The following is a 10,304-nucleotide window of genomic DNA, read 5'->3' on the forward strand; positions in this document are numbered from 1 at the left end:
GCCCCGACTTCACGAAGAGCCACGTGGGAAAGGACTCCTCCAAGGCTGAGCCGCCCGAGGACCGATCGCCGTGAGCCTGGGTCCTGACAGCGGTCCCACAGCGCCGCCTAGTGTCGTTCTGGAATAACATGTGTCCCGTCGCTCTGCAGAGTTGGGTGCTGGGTAGCAACCCAGAGCACCTCCTACCGGCCAGATGAAAATCTGGATCTACAGGAATACATGAAGAGCACTGGAAATGGCATATATGGGAATATATATAGAACACACATATATAATTTATTTATACTTAATTCTCTTCAGAAGATAATTGTTGGGACTGCAAAACGCACAGCCACTTCAAGAGAGTTTGGCGCTCTCTTATAAAACGAAATAGACTTTTCACTATACTATCTAGCAATCATACTCCTAAGTATTTACCTGAGTTAGTTAAAACGTATGCCCACACAAAAACCTGGATATGCATGTTTATCTTGGAATGCTTGATTGGAAGCAGTCAAGATATCTCTCAATAGGTAAATGGATAAACAAACTGTGGTACATTCATAAAATGGAATTATTTTTTCAGTGACAAAAAAAAAATGAGCTATCAATCCACAAAAAGACATGGAGGGATGTTAAAGGCATATTGCTAAGTGAAAGTGGCCCATCTAAAAAGGCTACATACTTTATGATTCCAACTATAGGATGTTCTGGAAAAAGCAGTGGTTCCCAAGAGTTTGGAGGAGGGGAAGGGATGACTAGGTGGAACACAGGACATTTTTAAGACAGTGAAATTATTCTGAATGATACTGTAATGGTGGGTGTGGGACAACATGCATTTGTCAAAAGTCCATGGAATTACAACACAAAGAGTGACCCCTAAACTATGAACATTAACTTTAAAAATAAAGTATCAAGATTGATTCATCAATGGTAACAAATGCAAAACAGTTAATAATATTTGGGGATGGGGAGAAAAGGTGTATGGGAATTCTGAATTTTCTGATCAATTTTTCTATAAACCTAAAATTGCACTAAAAATAAAGTCTATTAAATTTTTTTAAAAAGATAATTGCTTAAGCAAAAATAGTAACCACCCATTATGGGGCCTAGTTTATATACATGTAAAAAATATATATATATGTAAAATGTATGATAAAATGGCATAAACACTGGAGGTATTTATACACATGGAAGTATACTGTGGTATACTATCACACCAAGTGTGCTGTAGTTTATACTATCCTAAAATGATTACTAAAATAAAAAGGCAGAGGTTGTCAGAGTAGATTTTTTAAAAAAGACCCAGTTTTATGTGATCTGCAAGAAACCCACTTTATGTATAAAGACATATACATTAAAAGTAAATGGATGGAGAAAGACACATTATGCTAACTCAAAGGAAAGTGAGAGTAGTTCTATTAATTTTAGACAGAGCAGACTTTAGAGCAAGGAAAGTTATCAGGGATAAAGAAGGGCATTTCATAATGATAAAGGGGTCAATTCTCCAAGATTCCACAACAGTTCTTAATGTGTATGTACCTAACAACAAAGCAGCAAAATATATGAGGCAGAAACTCAGAACTTCAAGGAGAAATAGTTGAATACACTATTACAGTTGGAGACTTCAACACTCCTCTATCCGAAATGCCCAGACCCAGCAGGCAGAGAATCAATAAGGGCATATTTGAACTCAACAGCACCATCAGTCAACTGGATGCAACTGACATCTATCGACTACTTCATGGAACAAAAGGAGGACACACATTCTTCTCAAGCTCACATGGAACATTCACCACATTCTGGACCATAGAACACACCTTAACAAATTTAAAAGAACAGAAGTCATACAATGTCTGCTCTCAGATCACAGTGACATTAAATTAGAAAGTGATAGAAGGAAGATAACCAAGTGCACACTGAACATTTACCAAGGTGGACTGTATTCTGGGCCACAGGACAAGTCTCAATATCTAAAAATTTTAAGTAGTACAAAATATGTTCTCTGACCACAAGGGAATTAAATTAGACATGAATAACAAAAAGATACCTGGAAAAATACCAAATATGGAGAAACTAAGTAACATTAGTAAATAACCCATGGATCAAATAAATTTTGAAAAGAAAAGTTTAAAGTTATTTTGATTTGTATCAAAATGAAAACAACATATAAAAATTGTGGTATGCTGCTAAAGCAGTTCTTAAGGGGGGATTTATAGCATGAAACACCTATATTGGAGAAAAAGAAAGGTCTCAAAACAGCCTCAGCTTTCACCTTAAGAAACTAGAAAAAGAAGCAGAATAAAGGAAGTAAACAGTAAAGATCAACACAGAAATCGATATAAAATAGAGGAACAATGGAGAAAAAAATGAAACCAAAAACTGGTTCTTTGAGAAATCAATACAATTGATAAGCCTCTAGCCAGACTCATTAGAAAGAAAGGAGAAGAAATATCCAAATTAATAATATCAGGAATAAGAGAAGGGATATCTTTATAGAATCTACAGATAATAAAAAAGCTAATTAGTTAGTACTATGGACAATGTTATGCTGATAAATTTGACAACTTAGATAGACAAATTCCTTGAAAGATACAAATTACCAAACCTCACTCAGAAAATAAAATAAAAAGGTAACCTGAAAAGCCCCAAATCTACTAAAGAAATTAAAATTTAATTAAAAACATTCTCACAGTGAAAACTGAAGGCCCAGATGGCTTTACTGGTGAATTCTACCAAACCTTTAAGGGAGAAACAATACAAATTCTACACAAACTCTTCCAGGAAATTGAAGAGGATAAAAGATTTCTTAATTCATTCTATGCAGCTAGCATTACCCTGCTACAAAACCAAACACTGCAAGAAAAGATTAGTATAGACTGATACCCTTCATGAACATGGAGTAAAAATTCTAAGCAAAATGTTATCAAATCAGTCCAACAATATACATAAGTATGATGCATTCTTATCAAGTGGGGTTTATTGGAGGAATGCAGAGTTGGTTTAACATACAAAAATCAATCAGTGTAATTTACCATGTTAAAAAACTATGTGAGTAAAACCCTATGATCATCTCAATAGATCCTAAAAAAAGTTGATAAAAATCCAATATCCATTCCTGAGAGAAATTCTCAGCAAACTAGGAATAAAAGAGCACATCTGCAGTCCAACAAAGGATGTCTATGAAAAACCTACAGCTAACATTGTACTTAATATTAAGGATTGGATGCTTTCCCTCCAAGGTGAGGAACAAGACGAGAATGTCTGCTCTCACCACTGATATCCAACATTGTACTGGAGGTCCTAGCAAGTGTAATGATATAATATCACATCAAGTGTGCCAGAAAAAGAAAAAGAAAAAAAAGGCAAGAAAAAGAAAAAAACAGATGTCCAGATTGAAAAAGAAGAATTAAAGCTACCTTTATCCACAGTGTGATTGTTTATGTAGAACATCTGACAGAATTTATAAACAACCTAATAGAATTAAAACGTGAGTTTAGCAAATTTGCAGGATAAAAGATCTATATACAAAAATCCAATGTATCCCTAAAGACTAGCAGCAATCATAAATTGAAATGAAGATAGCATTTATAATAGTATCAAAAATATGAAACACTTAGCGATAAGTCTGGCAAAAGCATTGAAAGCCAAAAAACATTTCTGAGAGAAATGAAATAAGACATACATAAATGGAGAGATAAACTTTGTTCACTGATCAGAAGACTCAATATTGTTAAGATAGATTTTATTTGATCTGAGATTTGATATAATCTCAATCAAAATTCCAAGAAGGATTTTTGTAGAAACTGAAAACCTGATTCTGAAGTGTATATGGAAATGCAAAGGACACAAAATAGCCAAACCACTTTGAAAAAAAGGAGAACAGAATTGGAGAACTAGCATTATCTAGTTTCAAGATTTATCATAAAACCACAGCGACAAATCAGTGTAGTACTAACATAAAGATATAAAAATACATCAACACAACAGAACAGAGTTTCCAGAAACTGACCCACACATATACAGGCAACTGTTTTTTTAAGTTGCAAAGGCAATTTAGTACAGGAAGGTTAGTCTTTTCAACAAAAGATTCTGGAACAGTCAGCATATATGCAAAAATATACTTCAATCCATACTTCATACTATATTTTAAAAATCAACTCAAAATGTGCCATAGACCTAAATGTGAAATATAAAACTATAAACCTTCTAGAAGAAGAGCTAGGAAAAAAACCTTCATGACCTGGGATTAGGCAAGCACGATGGATAAGAGAACACAGTGATAAATATAAAATTGCTCTTAAAAAGATATTATTATGATAATACAAAGGCAAGCTACAAAAATGTTTGCAAACATTTTAAATATAGGACTTGTATCCAGAATATATAAGAATTCCTGAATTTCAATAATAGCAGAACAACCCAACTTTAAAAATAAGCAAAGATTTGAATAGACAACTTGCCAAAGAAGCTACATGAATTTCAAATAAGCACGTGAAAATATGCTCACATCATTAGTCATTAGGCCAATGCAAATTAAAAACCACAATGAGATACCATAACACACCTATTAAAATGGCTAAAATTAAAAAGACTGATCATATCAAATATTCGTGAGAATGTTGAGGGATCAAAACTCTCATCCACTTCCAGTAGAGATGTGAAATGGTACAATTAATTTAGAAAACAGTTTGAAAGTTTCTTACAAAGTTAAATACACCCCTGTCATATGATTCAAGCATCCCACTCCTGGATATTTTCCCAAGAGAAATGAAAACATATGTCCAAAAATTTGTACACAGACGTTCATAAGAGTTTTATTTATAACAGCCAAAGACTGGAAACAACCCAAAATTGCCTCCACAGGCAAATGGATAACAAATTGTGGTACATCCATATAATGGAATATTATTTGGCAATAAAAAGGAATAAACTGACATGACAACATGAATGAAGTTTAAAATAATTATGTTAAGTGGAAAAAGCCAAAAAAATCATGTTTATGATTATAATCTAGAGATTATAGAACTCTAGAAAATGCAAACCAATCTGTAAGGAAAGAAAGCATGTTTGCCTGGGGGGTGGAGGAAGTTGTGCAGGAGGAGTGAGAGGAAGGGATTACCAAGGGGCCTGAGGAAGATTTGGGGTGATGGGCTTGTTCACTGTCTTGATTGTGGTGATGCTTATTGGTGTGTGCATAGGTAAAAACTTATCAAATCATATGCTTTACATGTGTGTGGTTTATTGTATGCCAGTTATACCTGAATAAGCCTGTTTGTTTACTTGTTTATTTATTTAAAAATCAAGGCAATTCTACTGGAAATTATTGAGGTCAGGAATATGTGCATTCTCTTCTCATATTTTCCACGGAGCCTGTGCCAGGTCTGGGTGTGCAGAAGGTGGCTGACAACTATCTCCTACTACTATCTACAAGATGTACCAGTGTAGGAAGAAAACTCATTGAGCAGGGATGGTTACTAGTGCCATTTACCTGATGAGGAAATTGTGATTTGTTGATGTAGCCAAAGTCACAGTGGGTGAGGGAAATTGGTGTAGTCACTCATTTCTCTGGACTGCTAACTCAAGTCAGTTCATTTCCATCTGAAATGCAGTCCTGGGTGGGTTTTAAAGAGACAAAACAAATGCCACATGACCAGGGAACAAGATGGGATGAGACAAGGATGATGATGATGGTGAAGAAAGTCATAGTGTTAATACTGTCCACCACTTGCTGGGCACTGACCGTATGCCAGAGTGTTATCTGCCTCACGGCTGCTAGCCCTCACCCCGGTCCTGTGAGGGGCTGTATCATCCCGTCTTGCAGAGGGGGAAACCATGGCGTGAGTAGCAAGGGCTCATACAGCTAATAAATTGTGGAATTAGAATTTGAACCCACATCTTCCTGATTCTAAAGCTCTTACCATTGAACTGCCCCAATCCCAGGCCAACACAGATGTGCACACACACAGGACCACACAAACACACACATGTTCAATGCATATATACGTGTGTACACGTACCCGCATTTGAACACACATTCACATGCATAGTGAATGGCCATCCCTCCATACACACATGCACAAACCCATGTCCCCTGGAGACAAACATGCACATAAACATTTGTGTGACACATACGGCCACATACATACAGGCACACACTTGCAGCATCCTAAGAACGTGCATTCTGCCCTTTCTGGCTTCCCAGATGTGGAAGCCAATGTGTCCTGCTGCCAGTTTCTCCCAGCCCAGGCCCCAGGAATCTTTAGGACCCTTGTAGTCCTGAGTCTTAAGTGAAATTATGCTCAGGTCTCTGATCTGGGAACTGTATGCTAGCCCAGGCCATCAGTTGCTCACATTTTCTCATGAAAGGAATTTTTGATGGGCTTATTAACCTTAAAATACAGCTCTTAGGCAGATCTGGACTTCCTGAGTCCAGATTGAACTGAAGAATAACCTTGTGACAGACCACCCGGTTCTGAGCTGATGGAAATTACTTTCAACCCAGGCCAGCATGTCCCTCAGACAAAATGTTCCACATACCAAACCCGACAGCAGCCAGCTCTCGGAAGTAGAGGGGCCAAGTGTCAGCTATTACAGATCATATCCACAATGGCTGTGACACGGGGGTGATTGCTCTGGGCCTGCGTCATGGTAGGGGCATCTGGGATGGCAGGAAGGAGCCAGCCTGAGTGCCTTTGACATTTATGTCCTTGCACTGTAGGACAGAGAGTCTGCCTATCATCACAGACAGACGGAGCCTTGGCCTTAGGCAATTATTTTCTGTTTTGAGTATCCAATTTGGGGTAGAATTGTGGTTCAGTAGGTGCTGTCAGAAGAAAAGAGACAGTATCATGTGGAAAATTGAGGCTAAACTGATAATTCCAGGGTTGGAGGAAATGACTCATCCACCCCACTGTCTCGTGGTGGACAGTCTCCCTGCCTGCTCACTTTTGGGCCACATTCTGGGCTCAGAAGACAGTCTCTATTATTTCTGCAAGTCTCTGTTTTTCCTCACTCCATGAAACACATGTGAAACAGAGCCTTTCCACCATCACAGCTGCCAGCGACCACAGGGTTTAGCCTCATCTCTGCATTGAACAAATCGGGTGGCCTTGGGCAAGACCCATAACTTTGGAGCCTCAGCTGACACAGAGAGAAGATCGGACTGTCGGCGCCTGCCTCGCCTCCCTCATCAGTCTGCCGTGGGGACACATAGGACTAATGAGAAGACTGCGAGCCAAATGGGAGGGAAGATGGCTGGGCTTTGTCACATCTGTCAACATCCTCACCATTGCTCAAGGTTCTTCTGCTCAGAGACAGCCTTGCACGGGCTTCCAGGCACACCTTCCAATGTTTTCCATATTTCTCTGGAACTACCAGGAATCATTTCCTGGCTTCCCGTCTGATTTCTCTTCTCCTGCGTGGCTGCAGTCTGTCCGGCTACTTCAGGTTCGAGCATCACAGCCATGGGCACAGCCCCCAGCAGCTACTTCACACTTCTCACTCCTACAGCTCCCAACAACCCTACCTTTTCTCAGCCAATGACCTTGCTTTCCATTGCTTGGAGAAGAGAGAGGCCAAGAAGTAGGAAGGCCCACTGATTCTCTCCTCAAAACCTATCCACATTCTACCTATCTTTAACTCCTTGCCTCCTGGTACAAAGGCCTCCCTCCTGTCAATGGCCAGTGTCCCCACTTCATATCTTATTTCCTGCGGTTTCCTCAGGAACCTCCCATCATCACTTGCCCCTTCCCACTTTACTCTTTCCCTTGCTACTGGTCCCTTCTCAGTGCACAAAGGAGCTTTGGCCATGGGATTTGTGTCTGTAGGAATATGTTGGGGATTTGGACCCTGAACAGGGGCAGGTGGAAAACACTCTGGGTGGGGACAAAAACTGGGTAGATGTGGTCCTTGGGGAAGGTTTCAAAGATAGGGTTTTGAAGACTATATGGAAGTTGCAAGGATGTTGCTGAAAATTTTAAGAATTCTTGTATTGTCCAGACTGTCACCCTTCCCCCTCAGTCCCTTTCCTCTCTCCATCCCTCTCTTTGACATCTATCCTCACACCCTCATCTTGAGGAATTCTAAAAATCCAGGGCAAAATCCTAGACCCTTTAGGGAAATAATGAAAAGTTCAGACCTTGTAAAATCACCATTAGTTGGGTAACTGAAACATCACTATACTTCTAGCTTTACAAGTAATAGGACTCATTCTTGCTCCACAGAGCTGATGCTCCATCCCCTAGACTGACCTCATGAATCCGACCACTAGATGCAGCCAAGGTGTCTTGCAACTGTCAGTCAGAGGGCCAGCTCTCCCCACTCCCCAGGGGTGAATACGGCCCCACCCAGGCCAATCAGCTTCTCTTATCAGGAACTTTAATTTGATGGAAAGCATGTAGGAATCGTCCCTCAAGATCCTCAGAGGATTAACCTCCCCAATACCAAAATCCAAGGATGCTCAAGTCCCTTACATAAAATGATGTAGTATTTACATATAACACACACACATTCTCTCTTATACTTTAAATCATCTCTAGACTACTTGTAATACCCAATACAAGGTAAATGATATTTCAGTAGTTGTAAATACAATGTAAAAAGCTATGTAAATATTTGCCAGCACGTGGCAAATTCAAGTTTTGCTTTTTGAAACTTTTTGGAATTTTATTCTTTGCATATTTTTGATCCACAGTTGGTTGAACCCATGGATACAGAACCGTGAATGTGTATGTAATTCATGGATTTGGAGGGGCCAACTGTAGTTGGAACCAAGTCATTCTGACAGCAGCCTCCTGGAGAAATTTCTCTTTAGTTCTTTTCTCTGGGGACCCTGGGGCTTCCATCCTTCAAGTCTTTCTGTAGTCTTGGCTGTTCAGCTTTCCATTTGACTCTGTGAGATAGTAAACATCCTTGCCATTACTTCCATGTCTGTTTTATACGGGGAAGATTTCTGTCACTTGCAACCAGAGAATCTTAGCATATAACTCTATAAAGCTCTCCCTCTAAAGTTCTCTAGAAAGCCACTGACTGGCTGCCACATGACAATCTTGCACCTCCTTTGGAACCACCAGGCATTATAAAGGTACTTTATCCTCAGAGTCTGCAAGATAAGTACTATCATTGTACCCATTTTGCAGATGAGGGGCTGAGGCTCTGAAAGATGTGGGAATGTGCCCAAGATTAAAGCTGGAACCAGAAATCTTAGTCACGCCATCAGTAAAATTTAGTATAGCCCAAGTAAAGCAGATTAATGGAAGGAAAGTGGGAGCATCTCTGGAGGAAGACAGCCCCTTCCTCCATGTCTCTCTTTCTCAAACCTCCTAGTCTGCCATCTCAGCTCCAGCTCCATTTTCCTGGCTTTCTCTGCTCACTCATCAGTGAGCATATTGCTGGAAGAGGTTGCTTCAAACCTAACTCTAAACAGTTATTCACTTCAAGCTTCTACCATCAACTATAGTTTGTGTTTCTTAGTTTGAAACATTGAGATAAAATCTGGTGCCTGGACAGCTGGGGTAGGCGGAAAAAATGTCCTCCCTCCTTCCTGAAAAGATATTTACTTGCTAATCCCTGGAACCTGTGAATGTTTTAGGGAAATCGGCTTTTTGCAGAAGTGATTAAGGATTTTAAGATGGAGAGACTATCTTGCTCTGTTCTGAAATGCAATCCTATATATAATCTTATAGAGTAAGGCAAAGGGAGACTGGGCACAGACAGAAGAGAAGGTGATATGAAGCAGAGATTGGAGTGATGCAGCCATAAGCCAAGGAATGTTTGCAGTCACAAGAATCTGGAAGAGACAGGGAACAGATTCTCCCCTAGGGCCCCTGAAGGGAGCACAGCTTTGCTGATACTTTGACTTCAGCCCAGTGATACTGATTTAGATTACTGGCATCCAGAACTGTGATAGAATAAATTTCTGTTGTTTTAAGCAAACAGATTTGCCATAACTTGTTACAGCAGCTACAGGGAACTAACACAGCAGCCAGTGGATTAATTTCTGCTGCGTTATGTCCACTCACAGTCCAATCAGTTTTATCCAGGGGGATGTTAATGGGAAATACACAGCCACAGATGCCTATCCGCTGGGAAAATAGGTGGTGTATTCTCACAGGAAAGGCATAACTGGGAGACACTTGCATGCCTTCCACTACCACTCCCTGACACCTTTTATCATGTAGATGTAAGAGGAAGTGTTAGGAAGCACTGGGTAACAGTCATGCCTGAGTGCAGTACCAAGACGAGGACTCTCCTTCCCTGCCCGGATAGAGAATGAGTTCATAAATGGAGCTCTTAATGGGCAGCGGGTGAGGTGAGGTTAGAAG

The sequence above is a fragment of the Vicugna pacos genome, chromosome 1 (genome assembly GCF_048564905.1).
Source record: "Vicugna pacos chromosome 1, VicPac4, whole genome shotgun sequence".
Taxonomy (NCBI): domain Eukaryota; kingdom Metazoa; phylum Chordata; class Mammalia; order Artiodactyla; family Camelidae; genus Vicugna; species Vicugna pacos.